The sequence below is a fragment of the Canis lupus genome, chromosome 7, assembly GCF_048164855.1.
Source record: "Canis lupus baileyi chromosome 7, mCanLup2.hap1, whole genome shotgun sequence".
In the NCBI taxonomy this organism is placed as follows: Eukaryota; Metazoa; Chordata; class Mammalia; order Carnivora; family Canidae; genus Canis; species Canis lupus.
In genome coordinates this window covers 306,636-326,213 of record NC_132844.1, presented here as the reverse complement: position 1 = coordinate 326,213, position 19,578 = coordinate 306,636, and the positions used below count along the sequence as shown (strand labels likewise).

The following is a 19,578-nucleotide window of genomic DNA, read 5'->3' as shown; positions in this document are numbered from 1 at the left end:
GGGCCAGGGGGTCACACGCGGTGGTGTCCTCAGGGGTGTTCTGCGGAGGAGCCCGAGGGAGGGGAGAGGCGGGGGGGCATATCCTCTGCAGACCCTGAGTCCTGGGCGTCCACTCACCCCGCCCCATCCGGCCCATCCCTGTCCCATCCCACCCCATACCTGCCCTGTCCTGCCCCACCCCACCCCTCCCCATCCCTCCCCTACCCCTGTCCCTGCCCTGTCCTGCCCTCCCTGTCCTTCCGCACCTGTCGCACCCCATCCCCCCTTCCCTGCCCACCCCTCCCCCTCCCCCTCCCTCTTCCCCCCCCCCCATCCCTGTCCTGTACCTCCCTGCCCCACCCCGTGTCTCCGCCTCGCCCATCAGGGGCTGTCGTGGAAACTCCTGGGGTCCAGTCGGAAGACCTGGTCCTGTGTCGCGAGGCCTCCTGGGTCCAGACAAGCCTGAAGCACCTGCGATCAGTTCCCTCGTCCCTGCACGGCCTCTCTGAGGTCCCCCTCCCCCCGGCCTCCACAGCCGCCCCCGAACACGCTTCCCGCTTGCAGGGCGCAGTGCGGCCGGCTGGGGGTGAGTGTGCCCCAAGCGGGGGCGAGCAGCCTGGCTGGCAGGTGGCCGGCGTGCCCGCTGGGAAGCACTGGCCGCCCGCCTGGGGAGCGGCGGCTGGAGAGTCTGGGCTGCACCCCGTGCCCCCCCCTCCGCGGCCCCCACCCTGCGCCAGGCCAACACCTAGGAAAGCCACGCGGGGCAGGTTATAACAGGCTCCCCCCACCTCCGACCTCCTGGCTGGGGGGCCTGGTACCGGAGACTCTGGGAGCCCATCTCGTGCCCCCGGGGGCCCGGGACCCGCGCTCGCTCACAGCGACCTGCTCAGGAGACAGAAACGAGGGCGCCGGCGGGAACCCTTAACCCAGCAGGTGCGGCGGGAACTCTGGGCCCAGCGCTCACGGACCCACGGCTGGCAGGCGTGTGCAGCGTCCCCGGAGGTGCCACAGGGCCTCCAGCCAGCCTGCCCCGATGCCCGAGGCCAAGCCTGAGCCCCCGGCCCCAGCCCGGTGGGTGCATTCTCCGCGAAGCGCTTGGCGCGTGAGGGCGACACATGCGGCTCCAACCCGGGGGAGCCCGTCACGGCTGCGGGCCCATGACCAGCGCAGGGGCACACCCGCGGGGACTCCGACGCTCCGCCGGGGCGGACTCAGCTCACGTGGAGGCCCCCGGGTGAGTTGGGGGAGCGCGCTCGGAGCCAGCGGTGCGGCCAGTGTTGGGGGCCCGGCCACCCCGGGAGGCGCTGCTGGAGGAAGGCACAGCAAGGTCGCTGCCAGCAGGTGGGCAGGGGCGTCCGGAGGGGGCGGGGGCGCTCCAGGGGTACCCCGGCTGCCCAGAGGTCAGGCCACCAGGACACTGGGGCGGCAGCGACCGTGGCCCTGAAGTGAGGGGAGCGAGCCCCAGGGCTGCCGAGCGGCCGGTGGAGGTGGCCGAGCCTGCGCCCCTGGGGGAACCACCCGAGGCCGGGACTTGGGGGGGGCGGCGCCTGCCCTGAGGCCTCGAGGTCACCCTGGGGCTCCCCCAAAGCGCTGAGTGTGCCCCCGGGGTAAGTGGACGCTGGCTTCCCACCCAACCCAGACGGCGGCGTGAACAACCCGCGGCTTCTCGCCCCCCCGCGCCACGGTCCAGCACCAGCACTGGGGCCACGTAGTACTGTCGTCCTCACGACCATAAACGCCGCGTCCCCCGCCCTTTGTTTTCCTGATTCTCCAGATCAGGGCCCTGCACCCGGGCTCCCGGGAGGGCTGCGCCCCGTCTCAGGCCACGGCCCCGTCACAACCGCAGGGGGGCATGAGGCGCCGCAGAAAGCACGCGAACGAGCGAGTATGGAGAGCGGTGTTCCCGGGAACCCACGGAGGGAGGCCCTCGCCGGCCAGGCCCGGGCTCCAGGGTGCTGAGCCCCGACACGGGGGCCTCATCCCGACACGGGGCCTCATCCCGCCTGTCGCGCGCCCTCCGTCCCTCCTGTCGCGGCGCTGCCACCCCTGCCCTGGCCTGGCCGGGTCAGAGGGGCGGGGGTCACCAGCCTGAGGGCTGGACAGGAACCTGGCCGTGGCTGCACAGGGGACGGGGCTGGGGACGGGGCCCTGAGGAGGGCGGCACCTCTGGTCCTGCGCCAGCCGAGGGGTCAGGATGTGAGGGCGGGGCCTCTTCCCCCTGGGGATCCACGGCGGCCGCTTTGTGGCCCGAACCCTGCAGTGCCAGGTGCGAGCCGACCCTCTTCCCTCTGGTCACCCTACACGGGCGCCCGGTGGGCTCAGTCAGGGCACCAGCGACTCTCGGTCTCAGAGTCGTGAGTTCAAGTCCACGTTGGGCGTAGAGCTTACTTTAAAACAAAGAAAATTCAGGATTCTCTCCCCACTAAAGCCTTCCCCGTAGGGCGCCGCCGCACGCTGGTGGGTTTGCAGGCTCACTCGCCGTGGGCCTTATCTCACCTGGTTTCCCCGCGGCGAGGACCTCGTCTGACCCCCGGGGTTTTATCTCGGGCCGTGCGGAGCCCTGGACATGTCCTCAGAGCCCAGAGTCCTCCGTTACCGGGTGGGCTGTGCTCTCCGCATGCAGCGACTGTCGTTCTCCCCAGTTTCTGTGTCGTCGGCCACCTGGCTTCTCCAAGCGCCAGCCATGTGAGGCCTGTCGGGCCCGGGAACCTTGGGCGCCGCCCGGCCTGATGCCAACGGGATCCCCGGGGGGGCCAGGTGCTCCTCGGGGCCTGGGGACACCGTGCACAGGTGCGTCCCCCGCGAGCGTGGGCTGGCGTTGGCCTGGGCAGGGAGCTCGGCGCCAGCGAGCCCCCGGCACGGCGTCCAGGGCCGCACGACCACCCAGAGAGCAGTGCTGGGGCCTGGCCCCTGGTACTCCTGGCGCAGGACCGGTGTCCCGGGGCTCCCGCGGGGGGAGGTGGGGGACGGCCGCCGTCCTGGCCGAGCTGGGTGCCACACGGTAACCCTGGGGGACGGTGCCCCGCCTCCTCCTGGGGTCGGCTTCCGACCTCCAGCCTCCGCCCTCGTGGTGGGGGGAGCATCCCCGCAGGAGGGCCTGGTGTCCGGGTCCCCACTCCTCGCCCCCAGAGCTCCCCCTGAACCCGAGGTTTCTCCCAGAGGCTCCCACCCGGGTGATCCGGGCGGACACACCCGCGTAACCACTACTCTCACCTGCGTCTTGTTCTGGAACAAGCTCCTTTTTAAACATTCTCCTGAAATTTATGGGGCTGTTTCGTAGTTTTGCTGAATGATGTCGTGAACCAAGACGCAGGTTGAGAAACCGTACGATGAAACCAGGGCGATTCACCTTCCCGAGCGAAGAGCCTCTGGGAGGAGGGGAAGTGAGGACGCCCAGGGGCACCCCTAGCCCCGGGCACTTCACTTGGGGGGATCGTTCTCGCTGGGCCCGACTCACGACCTGCTGCGCAGGAACAATGGGAAACCCGCGGCCGCAGGCGATGCCCAAGCCAGGCCTGAGCCCCTTATTGAGCCTAAAAATACAGCCAATTCCTGAGCAGCTGCTCTGGACGGGACACCCCTGCTTCCTCCGGGCGACGAGTCCCGGCGGCCGGAAGCAGGATCCCAGCCCCAGCCCCGCTCAGCCTGGCGCACGGGAAGGAGAGACACGGAGAACAATCCCGGGAGGGGACGAGCATGGACCCAGGAGGCCACATGCCCGCCAGGCCACCAAGGCCGCAGACCAGCGCTTGGCCCCGGGGAGGGTCCCGGCCAGCAGGTGCATGGCTGCCACCCTGAGGAAATGCCGCCAGGCCTTGGCAGACCCTGGACACCTGCAGAAGCCTTCATGCCAGTAAGAGACATTGAGGGAAAACTGAAAAACTAAAGAACTACGAGGCATGTGGTGATAGTACACTACTTGGCTCAGCAGCAAAGAAAAGAAAAATCGTTTCAACTTGTTACTTATTAAAGATCATAATGTAACTATAGTGAGAATATGGGCAGGGGATCATATTAGCGCGAGGGCGTTAGCTCTTCATCTCAGTAAGTGGAAATCAGCGTGTGTTGTATAAAACCTATAAACCGCACACAGCTTTCAGATGGTTCCTGGGCGGGGACGGGGGCAGAACCGGAGATGCAGAGACGAGGGGCCCAGAGAAACCCACAGTGTTCCTACAGAACGGTTTCCATATTTAAAAAAGAAATGATGTGTACATATCACTTTAACAACATTTTTAACTTTTAAAAGAAAGATGTTTGAGATATCACACTGAAAAAAGAAAAGCAAAAATAAATCCAATATGCAGATTATGAAAATTAGAGCTGCTGTCAAGTTCTAACAGTGGCTAACAGCCAACCCACTAGATTGCCCAGCGTCCCACTGTGGCAGTTGGTACCTTAAGATTTTTATTTATTTATTCATGAGACACAGAGAGAGAGAGAGAGAGGGAGAGAGAGGCAGAGATCGAGGCAGAGGGGGAAGCAGGCTCCATGCAGGGGAGCCCGACGCGGGACTCGATCCCAGGACCCCTGGGCTGAAGGCGGCACTCACCCACTGAGCCACCCAGGGATCCCAAAGTAACACACTTTTTAATTTAATTCCTAATATAAAACATTTGAGGAAAATAAATGTCTTTTCCACGTGCAAATACATAAAGTGCTGGGGGAACGCGGCAATCAGAAAGGTTTTCCTGTAGAAAAACATGACATGCTTTTATTTGATTTGAGGGCCACTGCGTGTACTACCAAAAAGGATGGTTTCAAAAATAGTTGATTTAAAGTAGCTGCTGGCAAAAAAATAAAATAAAAAAATAAAGTAGCTGCTGGCGTTTCACTTATTAGAACACATTTTATATGGTGGGAAAAAATGGCACAGCCCCTGCCAGGAACTCAGAGGCCAAAATCCCATACCCTCCCGTCCCTGCCTTCGCTTCCCCAACTGCTCCTGTTCCTTCGCTCCCCTGTTACCCCCTGTCTCCTGCAGAGCCTCCCCTTGTTCTCGGGTCTCATCCTCCTGGTCCCCACCTTGTCCTCCTGGTCCCCACCTCGTCCTCTTGGTCCCCAACTTCTCCTCCTGGTCTCCACCTTCTCCTCCTGGTCCCCGCCTTCTCCTCCTGGTCCCCACCTTCTCCTCCTGGTCCCCACCTTCTCCTCCTGGTCCCCACCTCATCCTCCTGGTCCCCACCTCGTCCTCCTGGTCCCCACCTCGTCCTCTTGGTCCCCAACTTCTCCTCCTGGTCTCCACCTTCTCCTCCTGGTCCCCGCCTTCTCCTCCTGGTCCCCACCTTCTCCTCCTGGTCCCCACCTCATCCTCCTGGTCCCCACCTCGTCCTCCTGGTCCCCACCTCGTCCTCTTGGTCCCCAACTTCTCCTCCTGGTCTCCACCTTCTCCTCCTGGTCCCCGCCTTCTCCTCCTGGTCCCCAACTTCTCCTCCTGGTCCCCACCTCATCCTCCTGGTCCCCACCTCCTCCTCCTGGTCCCCACCTCCTCCTCCTGGTCCCCACCTCATCCTCCTGGTCCCCACCTCGTCCTCTTGGTCCCCAACTTCTCCTCCTGGTCCCCACCTTCTCCTCCTGGTCCCCACCTCCTCCTCCTGGTCCCCACCTCATCCTCCTGGTCCCCACCTCGTCCTCTTGGTCCCCACCTCATCCTCCTGGTCCCCACCTTCTCCTCCTGGTCCCCACCTTCTCCTCCTGGTCCCCACCTCATCCTCCTGGTCCCCACCTCCTCCTCCTGGTCCCCACCTCGTCCTCCTGGTCCCCACCTCATCCTCCTGGTCCCCACCTCCTCCTCTTGGTCCCCACCTTCTCCTCCTGGTCCCCACCTCCTCCTTCAGAACTGCCAACTGCTCCTACCCTTCCCCTTTAGCTGATGGTTCTTTCGCCTGCCTGAGGACTCACGGCTGGCGGAGAGCATCTCCCAAGTGTCCAGCTGGCTCTTATCAGAGGAAGACGGAGGAAGATGGAGGGCGGGGGGAGGGAATTACAAGTGTCTGCTTGTCCTGCTTTTCTGTAACTTCTGATCGTCAGGAAACAAAGATGTCCACCAGGATGCTCACCCTTGCCGCGGGCCCTTGCAGTCCACTTCCTAGCCACGTGTTCCCAGTTAGCACACTCTAAACACTGAGGAGCGGGCGTGAGTCTGAGGAAAGGGGAAGGGTTCTGTGTGTTTGCTTTGTGTTACCGTCGTCTCTCCCTCGTGTCTCAGTGGTCCGTGAGCCTGCCCGCCCTGGCCCCGGGAGGGGCCCTCACGTGGTCAGGGCAGCCCACCTCTGCTCCCAAGTCACCTGCAGCCCCCGGATGGGAGGCACAGGCCCCCAGCGAGCCTCTTGCCTGCTCAAGTGCAGAAGTTCCTGCAACACTGAGCTTTGCAGGAGGTGGGATGAGAGATGAGGGCGAGGTGCCCTGGAGGCTCAGTCGGTGCAGCGTCTGTTCGGTTCAGGTCATGATCCCGGGGTCCTGGGGGCGAGTCCTACGTCGGGCTCCCTGCTCAATGGGGAGCCTGCTTCTCCCTCGGCCTCTCCCCCTGCTCTCTCGCTCTCTCTCTCACTCACTCCTTCTCTCAAATAGGTAAATAAAATCATTAAAAAATGAATAAATAAAATGAAGCACAGCGGGAAACAATACACTCTTAAGAAGAAGGTGGCCTGTCCCCTCAGGCTCCGGCCAGGACGTCACCCAGGTCTTAATGCTTCTCCCAGGACGGCGAGGTGACCACGTCCTGCCGCTGGCTCCTCAGTGTCTGCAGGACTCTGCACCCTGAGCCTGAGGCCTGCAGCAGGCAGGGCTCCCTCTCCTCTGGGCCATCTGGGCCCAAACGTGGGGAGAAGCGGGGGCGGGGGGTGGTACGCAGCTGTTGGATGAGAAGGAAACTGCAATAATACACCACAGAACTCCAGAATGTTCCGTGACATCACCCACATAATCCTCACTGTGCAGCGAGGCCAGCCCATGACTCGGCAGTGACGGGCCCGCTGGGTGGGGCAGTGACCGAGCGTGTCCCCCGCTGCGGGGAGAGCTCAGGTGACTCACCACCCACCTCAGGACACCCCCGATGCAGAGACGGCGCCCCGTGGCCGGGTGGGGGTGTCGGCCCGTCTGACGGGGCCGCCGTGGGCAGCAAGTGCCCTGCGAGGAGCGCGGGGTCGCCGGGTCCCACGCCGCTGCCCGGACGTCTGCAAGGGCAGTGCCCGCGGAGAGGAGGCAGCAAGGCGGATGCCGCTCCTGGGGGCTCCCGGGGCGCCCCCGCACCCAGACCAGAGGCAGCCGTGCCCTCCCACGCCCTCCCCCAGGCCTCACCCTTGATGACCAGGAATGAATGACTTCCAACCAAACGTACTGCTGGCGGGGCCGGGATTGTGAAATTAGAAGAAGCCTGGAGGATTATTGTTTTAAAGAAGAAAATGTTTGTATATTTTTCTAAAAAAAAAAAAAAAAAGACAACAAAGCACACATTCTGAGCGATGAATTCCCCTAAGGCAGTGCCACTTCCCGGCCGGGGGCGGCGGGAAACAGGGGCCTAGAGCCCAGCCTGGCCCTTGGGAAGGAATTGCCTAATTGCGTCCTGAAAGGTTAAAAGGTGCCGGACCCGCAGGAGCCGGGGGCGGGGCGGGGAGGGGGGAGGCCGTGAAGCTGGGTGCGGGCCGCCAGCCAGGCCAGGCCGTGGGCCACAGGAGGGGCGCTGGCCGCGGCCGCCCAGTGTTGGGCGCTCCCGGAGGGCGCGGGGCGGCGTTTAGACAGGCCTTTGAGGCCGTGTTTCTGTTTCTGTGGTTCCTTATCTCTGGGGCTGAGAGGCGCGGGCGTGGGGAGGCCCGACCCCCGTCAGCCTCGGGCGGGCACTGAGCACCCCGGGGCCGCAGACCCAGGCTCACGCCGCCCTCGGCCGGGTTCTGCGTGCAGCTCAGCCAGCGCGGGCGCGTCCCCTGCCTCGCGTGGACCCGGGGCTCCTCTCCTCATCCTCGGGCGGAGGAGCATGCAGCCCAGCTATTTTGCTGAAAACTTTAAAAAGCTAGCTCAGCCCTCACGAGGCTTGTGCGCCCCCTAGACACGCTCACCTCCCCCACGGGGGCCAGGTGGTGGGATCAGGACGGCGAGAGTCGCCACGTCCGCAGTAGGGACAGGCGCACGGCTGTCGGGCACAGGGCCCCGCGCGTCCCCACGTGCAGCCTGGTGCAGCGACAGCAGGCTGTTGGCCCGCGGTCGCTCCCGACACACACCGGACAGAGGGCTGCGCCCTGCAGCCACCGGGCTCGCCCCCAGCCGTGGCGCCGGCTCCTCCCGGCCCACCACCCCCAGGGCCTTGCCTGCGGGGCACGATGCTGGGCCTCCGGGTGGGTGCCGGCGTGCCGCCCCTGCAGGGAAAGGGCCCCGGGACCCTGACACGGCAGCCTGGACCGCATCTCCGCCTCCCCCGGCACAGGCCACGGCCCCGCGGCCCCTCCGCTTGCCAACCCCCAGCCAGCCCCCAGCCAGCCCCCAGCCAGCTCAGGGCCGACGCGCAGGGGGAGGTGGAGGCCAACTGGGCCTCAGAACTTTTTTATTTTTACATTTTTAAAATAATTTTTAAAAATTGTATTCATGGGGGACACACAGAGAGAGAGGGGCAGAGACCCAGGCAGAGGGAGAAGCAGGCTCCATGCAGGGAGCCCGACGGGGGACTCCATCCCGGGTCTCCAGGATCACACCCTGGGCCGAAGGCAGACACTCGACCACTGAGCCCCCCGGGGCCCCTGTTCTTACTTTTTTAATCAAGATATAATTCATGAACAGTGAACCGTTCGCAGCACACCGGTGTAACATGAGGACTTGGTGGCTGTGCGAGGCGGGGACGGGGAGGTGGAGGAAGCGCGGGGGTGGGTGCCGCGGCCGGGAACGCTCCCCGGAGAAGATGCCTCACGGGGATGAAGCGCCCGCCACCACCTGTCCTCGGAGCCACGATGGCCGCTCCCCTGCATCGCCCGTTTGCTGCGATGGGCTCAGGTTCTGCCTCTGGCCGCTTGGTGAGGGAACGAGGAGAAGCAACGGCTGTGAGAAGAGTGGGCGTCCCAGGAGCAGGCACCGCGGCAGGCCGGGCACCCCGCAGGCCTCTCGCGTGGGGCAGCAGCCCGAGCCCGCCTTCCTCAGAGCGGGAGGCCCGCCGTCAGGCCGGTGTCCCGGGGCCGTCAGCATTTCCTGCTGCCTCCGCTTTAGGAATCAGCTTTGCCCTCCGAGCCAGGCCGACGTCTGCAGGTGGGAAGAGCCCATCCGTGCAGCAGGTGCCCACAACGGCCCGGGGCCCCGGAGCACACATGGTCCTCCTCCCTGGGATACGGTTCTCCTTCCCAGGGTGTGCTCCTCCCCCCTGGACGTGGTCCTCCCCCCAGGACGTGATCGTCCCCCCTGGACACACTCCTCCCCGCCCACACGTTCCTCCCCACCCAGGACATGCTTCTCCCACCTGGACAAGGTCCTTCCTCCTGACATGTTCCTCTCCCCCTGGACAGGGTCCTCCCCCCAGGACATGCTCTTCCCTTCCAGGACACAGTCCTCCTGGACAAGGTCCTCCCTCCCGGGCACGATCCTTCCCCCTGGACACGATCCTCCCTCCTGGACACAGCCCTACCTCCAGGATACAGTCCTCACCCCTGGACACGTTCCTCCCCCCGGACACAGACCTCCCTACCGGGTCAGCCCAGCCCACGATGCTTGGGGGCCTCAGCTGGGAGGTGCTCCGGGCTCCTGGTTTGCAGGGCAGAGGGGGGCCGGGCCGGGGGTGTCCCCAGTACCCCCTCCCCCTCCAGCTACAACCGCACCCCCCCCCGGGGGCCTGGCGCCCGTGAGGAGCACCCGTTCTGCAGGACGGACGTGGGTGCTGCTCGCCTGCAGGCTGCCCCCGGCCCCGGGGCCGCGGGGTGTGGCCCCCCCGCCCCCCGCCCGCTTCAGAGGCCGAGGCCCCGCTGGCTGGCAGGACCGGCCCGGACCCCGCTGTGCTCTCTCCGCGAGCAGCTTCCCATTAGGCCCGGCGGCCGCCCGACGCGCGGCGCCCTCATTATCCAGCATGAGTCAGCAGCTCTGCCCCGGGCACCTGGGGCCTGGCCGCCGGCCCGCGGCCTCCGGGCTGCAGCGGGGGGCCCACGTGACCCTGCCCGGGCCGCCCTGCGTCCCCCGCCCGGGCGGCAGGGGTGAGGGAAGCTGACACGAGAGTGTCCTGTGGGGCCCGGGTTCTGGAGAGAAATCCGATTCCCCGGAAGTCAGGCCCCGAGGCCCTGTTCACCGTGACCTTGAAGCGGGAAGGTCACCGCAGCCCCAGGGACCCCCGTCGGCTCCACTTCCTCCCCAGCCCACACTTTGCTCACTGATCCTCCAGCAAACCCAGAAGGAAGAGGGGGGTGACGTCTGCGCAGGTGTGAGGGGCGATGGGCCCAGGGCACGTCCTCACCCGCAGCCGTGACCCCACAGCGAGGCCCCGAACCCGCACACCGTGTCCCCGTGGCCCGCCCGGCACCGCCTCCCGCATCCCTGCATCCCTCCCCCAGGGTCACGGGGGTCACGGGCGCAGAGTGCACACGCGCGTGCCAGCGTCCACGCCCCGGGGGTGAGGGCGCCGTGCCCCCCGCGTCCTAGCGCCTCCACGCCGCCCTGCTCTGTGCCCTGCCCCGTGTCCTGCAGCCCCGCCGGGCGTTGTCAGCGAGCGTGAGCACTCGCACACGTGTCTGCGCCGCCCCCCGCCTCGACCCCCGAGCGGGCCCTGCACGTCAGCCTGTGCACCCCTCCGCCTCCGCGCCAGGCCCAACCCCGGCCCCCGCCCGAGGCTGCCCCGGGCCCGTCAGCAGTGCAGTCGGAACGGGGCCGAGTGACCGGGGCCCGACCCGGGGTGGGGGGGTGGGGGGGTGGGGGAGTGACGGCGGGGGGTCCCCGGCCCGGAGGGAGGCCTGCTGTGGGCGGGGAGCCGGGAGCCGGGAGGGGAGCGCGGGGCAGGGGAGCGGCCGGGCCTGCCGAGGCCTGCGCAGGGCTGATGGCCCGTCCGAGTCGGGCGGTCACTTCTGATCAAGATCAAGCTCGGTTGTATGCGACCCGTCAGCCCAGACACGAGGAGGATCAAGGAGGTCAGTAATTCGACTTAATTCTTCAAATTAAAAATGAGTTAGGGCCTTAATCATGTCCCCCGTGAGCCGTGTCAAACACCCTCATTGTCCCTCCCGGGCCCACGTTTGCCAGCACGGGCCCGGCCCAGAGCCGCGGCGCCCCGCAGCCGACGTCTGGCTCATGCAGCGGTTGCCCGTGGCCGTGGGTGCAAATCGCGTCCCCCGGATGTGAGCAAACACGGCGGCGTGAGTCCGGGCCCCCCTGCGGCTACGTCGGCACCGACGGGGCATCACCTCCCACCGCCGCTCCCACAAACCGTCCACAACAGCCGAGCTCGCCTCGCCGGCCCTCAGGTCGCACGCGCGCAGGGGTCTCCTGGGCTCCCAGTCCGGGTGCGGGCGAGCCGGTCCACGCGGGGGCGCCCCCGGCCCCTTCCCTCGCCCCCACAGAGCATCTCTGCACCTGCTGCTTTGGCTGTCACTGTCCCCCCCTGCTCTCCGACGCCCCCCGCTCCACTCCTTAGGACCCTCGTGACCGCACCGAGAGCCGCCCAGGGTAAGTCCTCGCCTGGGGAGCTTCCATGTGGTCGAGGTGACTTTGCGGGCCCAGGAAGGCACGTGGAAATCCCGGCGGCTTGACCTCCGTGGGCCCCACGTTCGGACACGCGTCCCCTCCTCAAGCCTGCAGCGCTTGGAAGCAGCCGGACGGCGGGGTCCGTGGGGGCGGCCGCGCGGGGGAAGCGTCCCCGTCCCAGCAGCAGCAGCCCCGGCCCCACGACCCCACGACGCTCCCGCTGCCGCGCAGCCAAGCCCTCCTGGCCTCAGGCCTCCGCCCCGGCCTCCCTCGGGCAGAATGCCATCCCGTCTCCCCTGAGCCCCTCCTCCACCCGCAAGGCCCCATCCGAAGGGGCCTCCTCTCCGCGCCAGTTCGCGCGGGAATCGCTTCCACGTCAGTAAAACATGAAACTGTTCCGCAGCAAGGATTAAACTGCCCTCCCCGGAGCCCTCGGTGGCACCGCCAGGGGTTCCCCCCGCTGGGCCAGGCCCCCAAGGACCCCACAACCGGGGGCTCACCCGGCCGACCCCACGCCAGGGCCGCAGCGGCTCGCACACCTGCTCCCAGGCCCCGCTAGTGGAGCCCCCTGCATGCACGCCGTGTGCTCGCTTCCGGGCTCCGGCCTCGCAGGCGCCCTTCTCTGTCCTGAGCCCAGGCCCGCGGCCGTCAGACGGGCCCTGCCAGGAGCCCCGAGGCAGGTGACGCGCATCCCCCACCCCCACCCCCTGCAGCCTCACCGGGCAGCCGTGAAGGCATCGGGCCCAAACCCCTGTAGCAGGGGCGAGGCTGGGACGGGGCCCCTCCACCCACCCCGCAGGCTCACCTGGCCGTCCACGTGCTGGCACCCCCCGAGTGTGGACACACGCACGGCAACCAGGCGGGTGCAGGCACTTATGGGGGCGAGAGTACAGACGTCCCAGGAGCACAGACCCTCCTCCCCCGCTGAGGGCCGTGGGGAGCTCAGTGCTCCCCGGACGCCGACAGGTCAGCTCCCCTCAGCATCCGCGTCCCCGCCCCCTGAACCCGGCAGGGAATCCAGGCTGCCTGGAGCGCGCTGCGTGCAGCAGGTGGGCCCTCGTGGGGTCCCTGCGGTGGAGGAGGGGCGGGGAGGGGGACAGGACGACGAGCCAGGGACTGCGGGCGCCCCAGGAAGCTGGACAAGCCACGACAACGAACTGTCCCCCTGAAGCCTCTGAAAACCCCAGGGGCTGCAGCCTCGGGCCCCAGGGAGGAAGGAGAAGCTTTAGGAAAAAAATTAAAAGGTCTCACACTCACTAATTTTAAGAGAGAAATAGCTCAGAGCCTATAAAAAGTGTTTTCCCTTTAAAAATTAAAACCATGTTTATTTATATTGTATCAAATGGAAAGAAGACCGATTATCGATGATAATAATAATAATAGTCTCGTGTGTGTCCAGATTCAGGGTTTGCAAAGCACACGGGCGTCTGTCACCCTATAGGGGCCTCAAAACAAACCTGCAAGAACGAGGCCGATAGAGACGGGCCTGCGGCTGGCGCCCAGCACTCCCGCGAGGTCACCCGCCCACGGGCGCCGTCGCCCACCCCGCCCTGCGCCCCGGCTCGGAGTTGGCCGACAAATGCTCGAAGAATCATCTTGATCCCGAAGGGCAGAGACCGTTTGCAAAATCAAACTCCGTTCGTTCTCCAGGACTTGGAAACAAAAGGGGAGACAATATAAATGATGCCCCCAAACTGTTATTGCTATTTAAGATTTTACTTATTTGAGAGAGAGCAAGAGCGAGAGAGCGCACAAGCAGGGGCGGCAGGCGGAGGCGGAGGGAGAAGCAGGCCCCCACCCGAGCGGGGACCCCAACACGGGGCTGACCCCGGGCCCCGGGTCACGCCCTGAGCCGCGCAGCCCCCGGGCGTCCCTCCACGACGGTTTCACGGTCTTGACGTGAGTGGACGTGCAGGAGGGCCTGTGAGCGGAGCAAGCGTGGGGGCGCGCGGGGCGGGCCGTGGACGTCCTCCTGGGGAGGGTCGCTGGGCCGTCCCCGGCGGCAGCCTCCCGCTCAGCCCGCTCCAACCGAGCTCATTAAATCAGCGGAGCCGTTGCCTGGACCCTCGCCCCTCGGGCCACTCGCAGACCCCGGCAGCGGGCGACGTGCCGCTGCACCTGCCCGCTCCTCACCTGCTCCTTAATGGGCAGCGCCCCCGACGCCCAGCCCGCTTTCATTAGTTGCACTCTTAATTGATTAAATGGATGATTGATTATCGGGCCTGGGCCATTTGTTTTCCAGACCCCCGTTTGCTTGGAACGGAAAGCGACGCTGACCCTTTGTTAGCGGGGCAGCAGGCATCCATCACTCCCACTCCCACGCAGACGTGGGGCGAGGGGCTCCTGCCGCACCGACGCCGCCACTGTCACCGGCAGGTGCGCGCCCTCCACTCGTTGTGTTTTGACGGGGGCGACCCCGCAGGCTGCTGCCAGATGCTGCTTCCACAGGACACTGCTCCCAACACCCAACAAAAAGCCGCTCAGATCCCCGTCCCCAGCACCTCGCCGAGGTCCCCTCCCTAGCACCCGGCGATCCGGGGCTGCGGCCCCCCAGGAGAGAGGCCACGAGGACGGGAGGAGGAGGCATCGCCTACGGGGCCCGAGGAGGGACGTCCACCCCCGTCCTCCGCAGAGGATGAGATGAAGGAAGCCAGCGTTGGGGCTGGTGCTCCAGCAAGAGCTCAGGAGGGCAGGATGCGGCCCACGGGGCCCCGCACGGCCGGGGTCAGCACGTGCGGCCTCCCCGATCTCACGGTTTACATGCACCTGGAATCCAGCGTCACCTACAAACCGTCTACACTGGCTTGAGTCCAGGCACGCCGTCCCATCACGAGGCCTGGTAACGTCTGCACCACAGAGCAGGAAAGTGAGGAGCACGTTCACACCAACCCCACCCAGCATGTGAGAAAGTATGTGGAGCCCTGAGAACGGACTTGGCCTTGAGCCGCGTGGAGGCCCTGCGGGGGGTCGGGCACTAAGCCACGCGTGACGCAGGAGCCTCAGCCTCGGAGCCACAGCTTCCCCGCCCGGGCCTGGACTCCGAAGAGGCCTCTCTGTAGGTGCGGGTCCCAGGTTCCTGGCATCTTTCTTGCTTTACCCACAAATTTCCAGTTCATCTTTCTTTAAAGCTAAGCAAGGAGTGGAAGTCAAGTGTGAGCCATCTCCGTGTTCGTCATCTCCTCATCGATCTTCTAGTTCTATTTTTTTTAGCCCTGAACAAAAGGCGCAGCTTTAGTTCAAGTACGAGAAACCCGCAGTGATAGCACAGCCCTTCCTTGGGGACGCCTCGCCCTCCTGGAACAGGCTCCACACCCCGGCTCTCGGGGAGCTCCCGCCTGCACGCGTGCGCTCGACTCACAGCCGCCTTTCCCGGAGGACGCCGCTTTCCTCCGCGTTCACAGCGCGTAGCTCTGCTTTCTCGAGATTTCCGATGCTCTGTTTTGAAATATGCAAAAGGCACTTCGGGGGAGCTTTGAGTATCCCTCCAGCCCGGTCCAAACCTCTTTCTGAAAAGTGCCATCGGGAACTTCAGTAACGAGCCCCGGAGCACGGGCTTCTCTGGCTGGAGACGTCTTCCCAAATGTGAGCTCCCCGGCTGCCTCGGCTTGGCCCATCACCTTGGGGGACGTGTACGAGGAACATCCTTCTGGACTTTGGCCCACGTGAGTAAAAGGAGTGTGAAATGTTGCCCCGTCGGAAGCACACACAAGGCCGAGGAGCCTGGGAACGGTGACGGAGATTCCCGTGGCTGCACCATTCACCACGCACCCGAGGCTTAGGAAAAGCTAGAAAACGGCCTACAAAGTCCGTCGGTAAAACGGCCCCATTCTTGGCTTCCTCCTCTATTTCGCCAGGGGAATATCCATGAAATTCCTCAGATCCTTCCCACCAGAGTAGGAGTCACCATTTCCGGTTAGGACAGCTGTGGCACGGTCCTCCTGGCTCGCAGCTTCACGAGCAGGCGAGGTTTCCTGGTACATCCGCACGGTCGATGCGCTGTTGGCGGGCTCATGGCGACCCTGGACGCTGCCTTCAGAGGTCCCGCCGGGGCCCCACATCCGGGGTGTTCCCTGTGTGCTCAGGCGTCGCTTGGCGAGCGGACTCGGACGAATCAGACCGGACAGCAACGCCACGTGGTTCTGCGTGGCAGGTTCCCCGGGCGCATGGCCGAGAGCATCCCAGCACCCCGCGTGGCCTTACTGGTCACGGGGTAGGGGCATCGCAAGGCCCTTCAGTGGTCCGTCTGCTTGTCCGGTGCAGAGTTTTAGCTTCACCTCATTTCTGGGCCCTTCCGCGAACCGGCTCCCCCGATTCGTGGCACTCCCCGAATCCTTCTGACTCGCTCCCGTTGCTGCCTCGCGCCTGCGCAGCGAAGGTGCTCGGACCTGCGGGGAGCCTGGGCAGCTTGGCCAGCCAGCTGGGAGCGGAGCACAAACAGCAAGCACGACCTGGCACAGTTTTTCAGTTGGCAGAGGACAAAATTTCAGTGCACGGTATTGAGGCCACAAACAAAAAACAGATGCTCCCCACGATGACCCTCGGGGCTGCTCCCAGCCGCCGGCACCTGACTGCGCCCGCCATGGCCGCGACGGACGCCGCGGCAGGCCCGGGACGGGGCCGGGACGGGGGCGGGGGGCTCACCGATCTTTTAGCAGGTGTCTTACCCATGGCAAATTCGGAAGCAATGTTTTAAGCAATTCGAGTTTATTAAATCCTTCCAAAACATTGAACTCAATCTTCATAAGGGCATGAGTTCTTTCTCTTTTCAGACCTGGCCGATTTGCAAGCCACGGAAACACATCACAGAATTAACAAGAATCACCAACAGATTTAGGACGGAGCACACGAGTTTTGGCAGCAGTGGATGGGGCCGGCGGTGGCTGGGGGGCTCTGGCCGCCGGGGGACACACGGCCTGGGGTTCGCAGGCCGGCCCCGCGCGCCTGGCACAGGGGGAGGGACTCTTGCTCGTGCCCCCCAGTTGCAGGGCAGGAACTATCCGTCGTCCGACTAACCAAACCCCCAGTCGGTGGGAGGCACACGTCGACAGTCGCCACGTGGTGATGGTGACTGGTCGGAACTCGGGGACTCAGGCTTTTCCTGAAAGTGAAAAATCAACCAGAAACTCCAGCTTTCCCAAACCCTCCGAGAAACACATGTTGGACGTTTACCTGGACAGACAGCGTCCACGGAAAACCCCAAATCACGTCCGTGTGTGTACGTGTCACGTGCACACGTGTTCTTATGTGTAACCGAGTGTGCAGTGGGTGCCCGGCCGCAGCGGCCCTTGCCACACGGTCTGTCCGCGTGTCCGTGTGTCCGCAGCGTCGCCGACGTGCTCGCAGCCGTGCACACAGCCCAGAAGGTGCTCAGCGGCGGCAGGAGCAGGTGCCCGACGCTGCCCACTGTGGGGCTTCCCTCCAGTTTCCTGCCGCCGACTCGTTCCTGGCTGGGTGGGGGCTGAGGGCCAGTCCGCACCCCGGGACCGAGCGTGTGCAGGAGGCAGAAGCACGTCCGCCCTAAGCGCTTACGATGCCGGCGGGAGCTCCCTCGCCCCGAGCTGGGCCTCCAGAAACAGCGCGGTTCCCCGCACCCCTGCGGGTCCTGCACCCCGAGCCAGGCCGCTGCTCCAACCCGGAGGCCACGGGGCAAGGGCGGCAGGTCCCCTCAGCACGGGCCCGAGCCCAGGGGTGCACCCGCCGCGCTCACTGCGACCCGGGGCCTCCATGAGAAGACCCTCCTCCCTCACCCTCTGCGGTTTTTGTATCTGGATTTTTGTTACTGGAATTTTCCAGGACAAAAGTGACCAGGAGAAGCGCCCTGGGGGGCCCTCCCTGCACAGGCCTCCGGTAAGAGGCGAGACCCCGACGTCGGGCACGTAGGCGTCCCCGGGCCCCTCGCAGAGAGAGGACACACCGGCCTGCAACAGGCAGCCGGGCGCAGGGAGTCTGGCGGCCTGGGTCCTCATTAGCCCCCCGCGGAGAGCCGAGCGCGCAGCCCGCCGGCCTCCTACCGCCTGACCCCTGCCTCCGCTCGTCCTTCCACAGATTAATTCCCCGAGCTGACAAATCGCAGTGCCCGGGGTGCCCGGGGTCACTCAGTCACACTGGGCTCTGGTCAGTGTCAACGGGCTCTGCCCCGGGCCGGGCAGTGACCAGGAGGCGGCGGCCAGACACACGCCAGGAGCTCAGCCCCGCGCGGCGGCACCGGGAGTGCGTGCCCGAACCCGCCACCGGCCGGAGAGCACCCGGCGGCCTCCGAGCCGCGCAGAAGCCCCTCTGCCCCGGACCCCAGGCCGGGTGCACGGATGGGCTCCGGAGGCTCTGATTTAGGACGAGGGCGCTGCCACCACGGCGACCGCCTGCACGCGGGTGACACTGCAGAAACGCCCTTGGCATGTGCAGAGGACGGCGAACCAAGGACCGTCCCAGAGCCCGCAGGGGGACGGGGGGCAGAGTGGGCTGCGGGGAGCACGTGCAGCCGGGGACAGCTGGGGGACGGCCGGGCACAGCCTCCTCCCGGGGGCGGGTGCCGCAGGCCGAGGCGGGAGCGCGGTGACTGCTGCCACACCAGGGGAACGCAGCAGGGGACGCCAAGGAGAGGTTCATCCCCCGTGGGCAGGAGGGAGGCCACCCCGGGCCCTGGTCCCACCTGTCACCTTGGGGGCCACACACCACATGGCCACGGTGCTGGGACCTCAGCTGGGGTGCGGCCGAGCAGAGACACTGGCTACGTAGCCGCGTGGCCCCTCAGGACGCCCCAGGGCTGGTGGCCGCACCGGGTGACACCGCAGACCCCGCACACGGCCCCGCACACCATCCTCACGACAACCCTCTGGAGGCACCGCTGTGCCCCCGACCCCTGAGACCTCAGAGCCATGAACCCGGGTCCCCCTGCCCCCACCGCGCTCCTCCCTCTGGGCTCAGTCTGTCCCCAGACCCCGTACCGCACCCCCTCCCGTCGCTCCCTTCCCTCCTGATTCTGGTCCAACAGGGGACCTGCGGTCCTGCGGATTCCGACCCAGTGTCTGCCTTCTGTGACCCTGACAATTAGGACTCCATCCCGTGAGTGTCACACGCACACGTCTACGCATACACGCGTGTACACCTACGTGCACACCTGGAGGCCACACGTACGTCTGGTACCGGACGTCGTGCTGCGCCTCTGCAGGCGGCCGCCCCAGGTCAGCACACGCACGGCCTAAGGTCGCGTTAGGACCACGAATAGGCTCTGCTGCCTGGTACCCGCCCCGGGGGCCTTCCCCAGGCTCGGCACCGGCTGTGGCTGCCGTAGCCTCACCCTGCCCTCCCGGAGGGCGGCCCTGCACCCCTGCACCTCCTCTGCTTTCACAGACTTTCGTGTTCGACACAACGTCCCTCAGGAGCCTGAAGGGGGAGGTGGCCGTCGCCTCGAGCGCTCCATCCACTGGGCACATGCACGCCCAGGCCCGCTCACGTGGCACACGCACGTGCACACACACGCACGCCCGCGGGCTCCAGGGGACCAGCCCGGTCTGCAGGCAGCACACAGTGGGCATCTCCCCGCGGGACCCACCCCGCACACACGTGCACACAGTGATACACGCTCGTGCTCTTGGGTCATGACGGTCCGCGTCCTGCACAGTCACCGCCGGATCCGTGTCTCCAAGACGCTAAATCTGTGGTGATCCGTGGCAGTGGCCGCACTTCACCAATTTGGTCTCCAGGAGAGCCTGGGACTGTCCGGGCTGGGAGCCTGCGGCTGGGATGAGGCACGGCCCAGGTCCCCATCCTGGTACCAAGGCCCTGGTGCACTGGGCGGAGGCGGGCCCTGAGGCCACCGCGTGCTGCCCGGGTGCCGGGGTCCCAGGAGGCCAGGGCGGGGTGGGGGGGTTCACACTCTGGGTTGAGGCTGGGAGGGGGGTACCCACGCGGGCCCTCCCCCATTCCTCCCCTACTCCTCCCCGCCCCCTCCCCGCCCCCTCC

At 65.8% G+C, this 19,578-nt stretch overlaps 1 long non-coding RNA gene across 1 annotated transcript; it reads right to left on the bottom strand.

Moving 5' to 3' along the window:
- Window positions 1–8,483: 8,483 nt before the first annotated feature.
- Window positions 8,484–9,508, bottom strand: LOC140636197 (uncharacterized). Its single transcript, XR_012033493.1, has 2 exons — window positions 9,416–9,508; window positions 8,484–9,201 (listed from the first exon to the last, which is right to left on the bottom strand). It is a non-coding gene; the product is annotated as an uncharacterized lncRNA (long non-coding RNA).
- Between the last annotated feature and the right edge of the window lie 10,070 nt (window positions 9,509–19,578).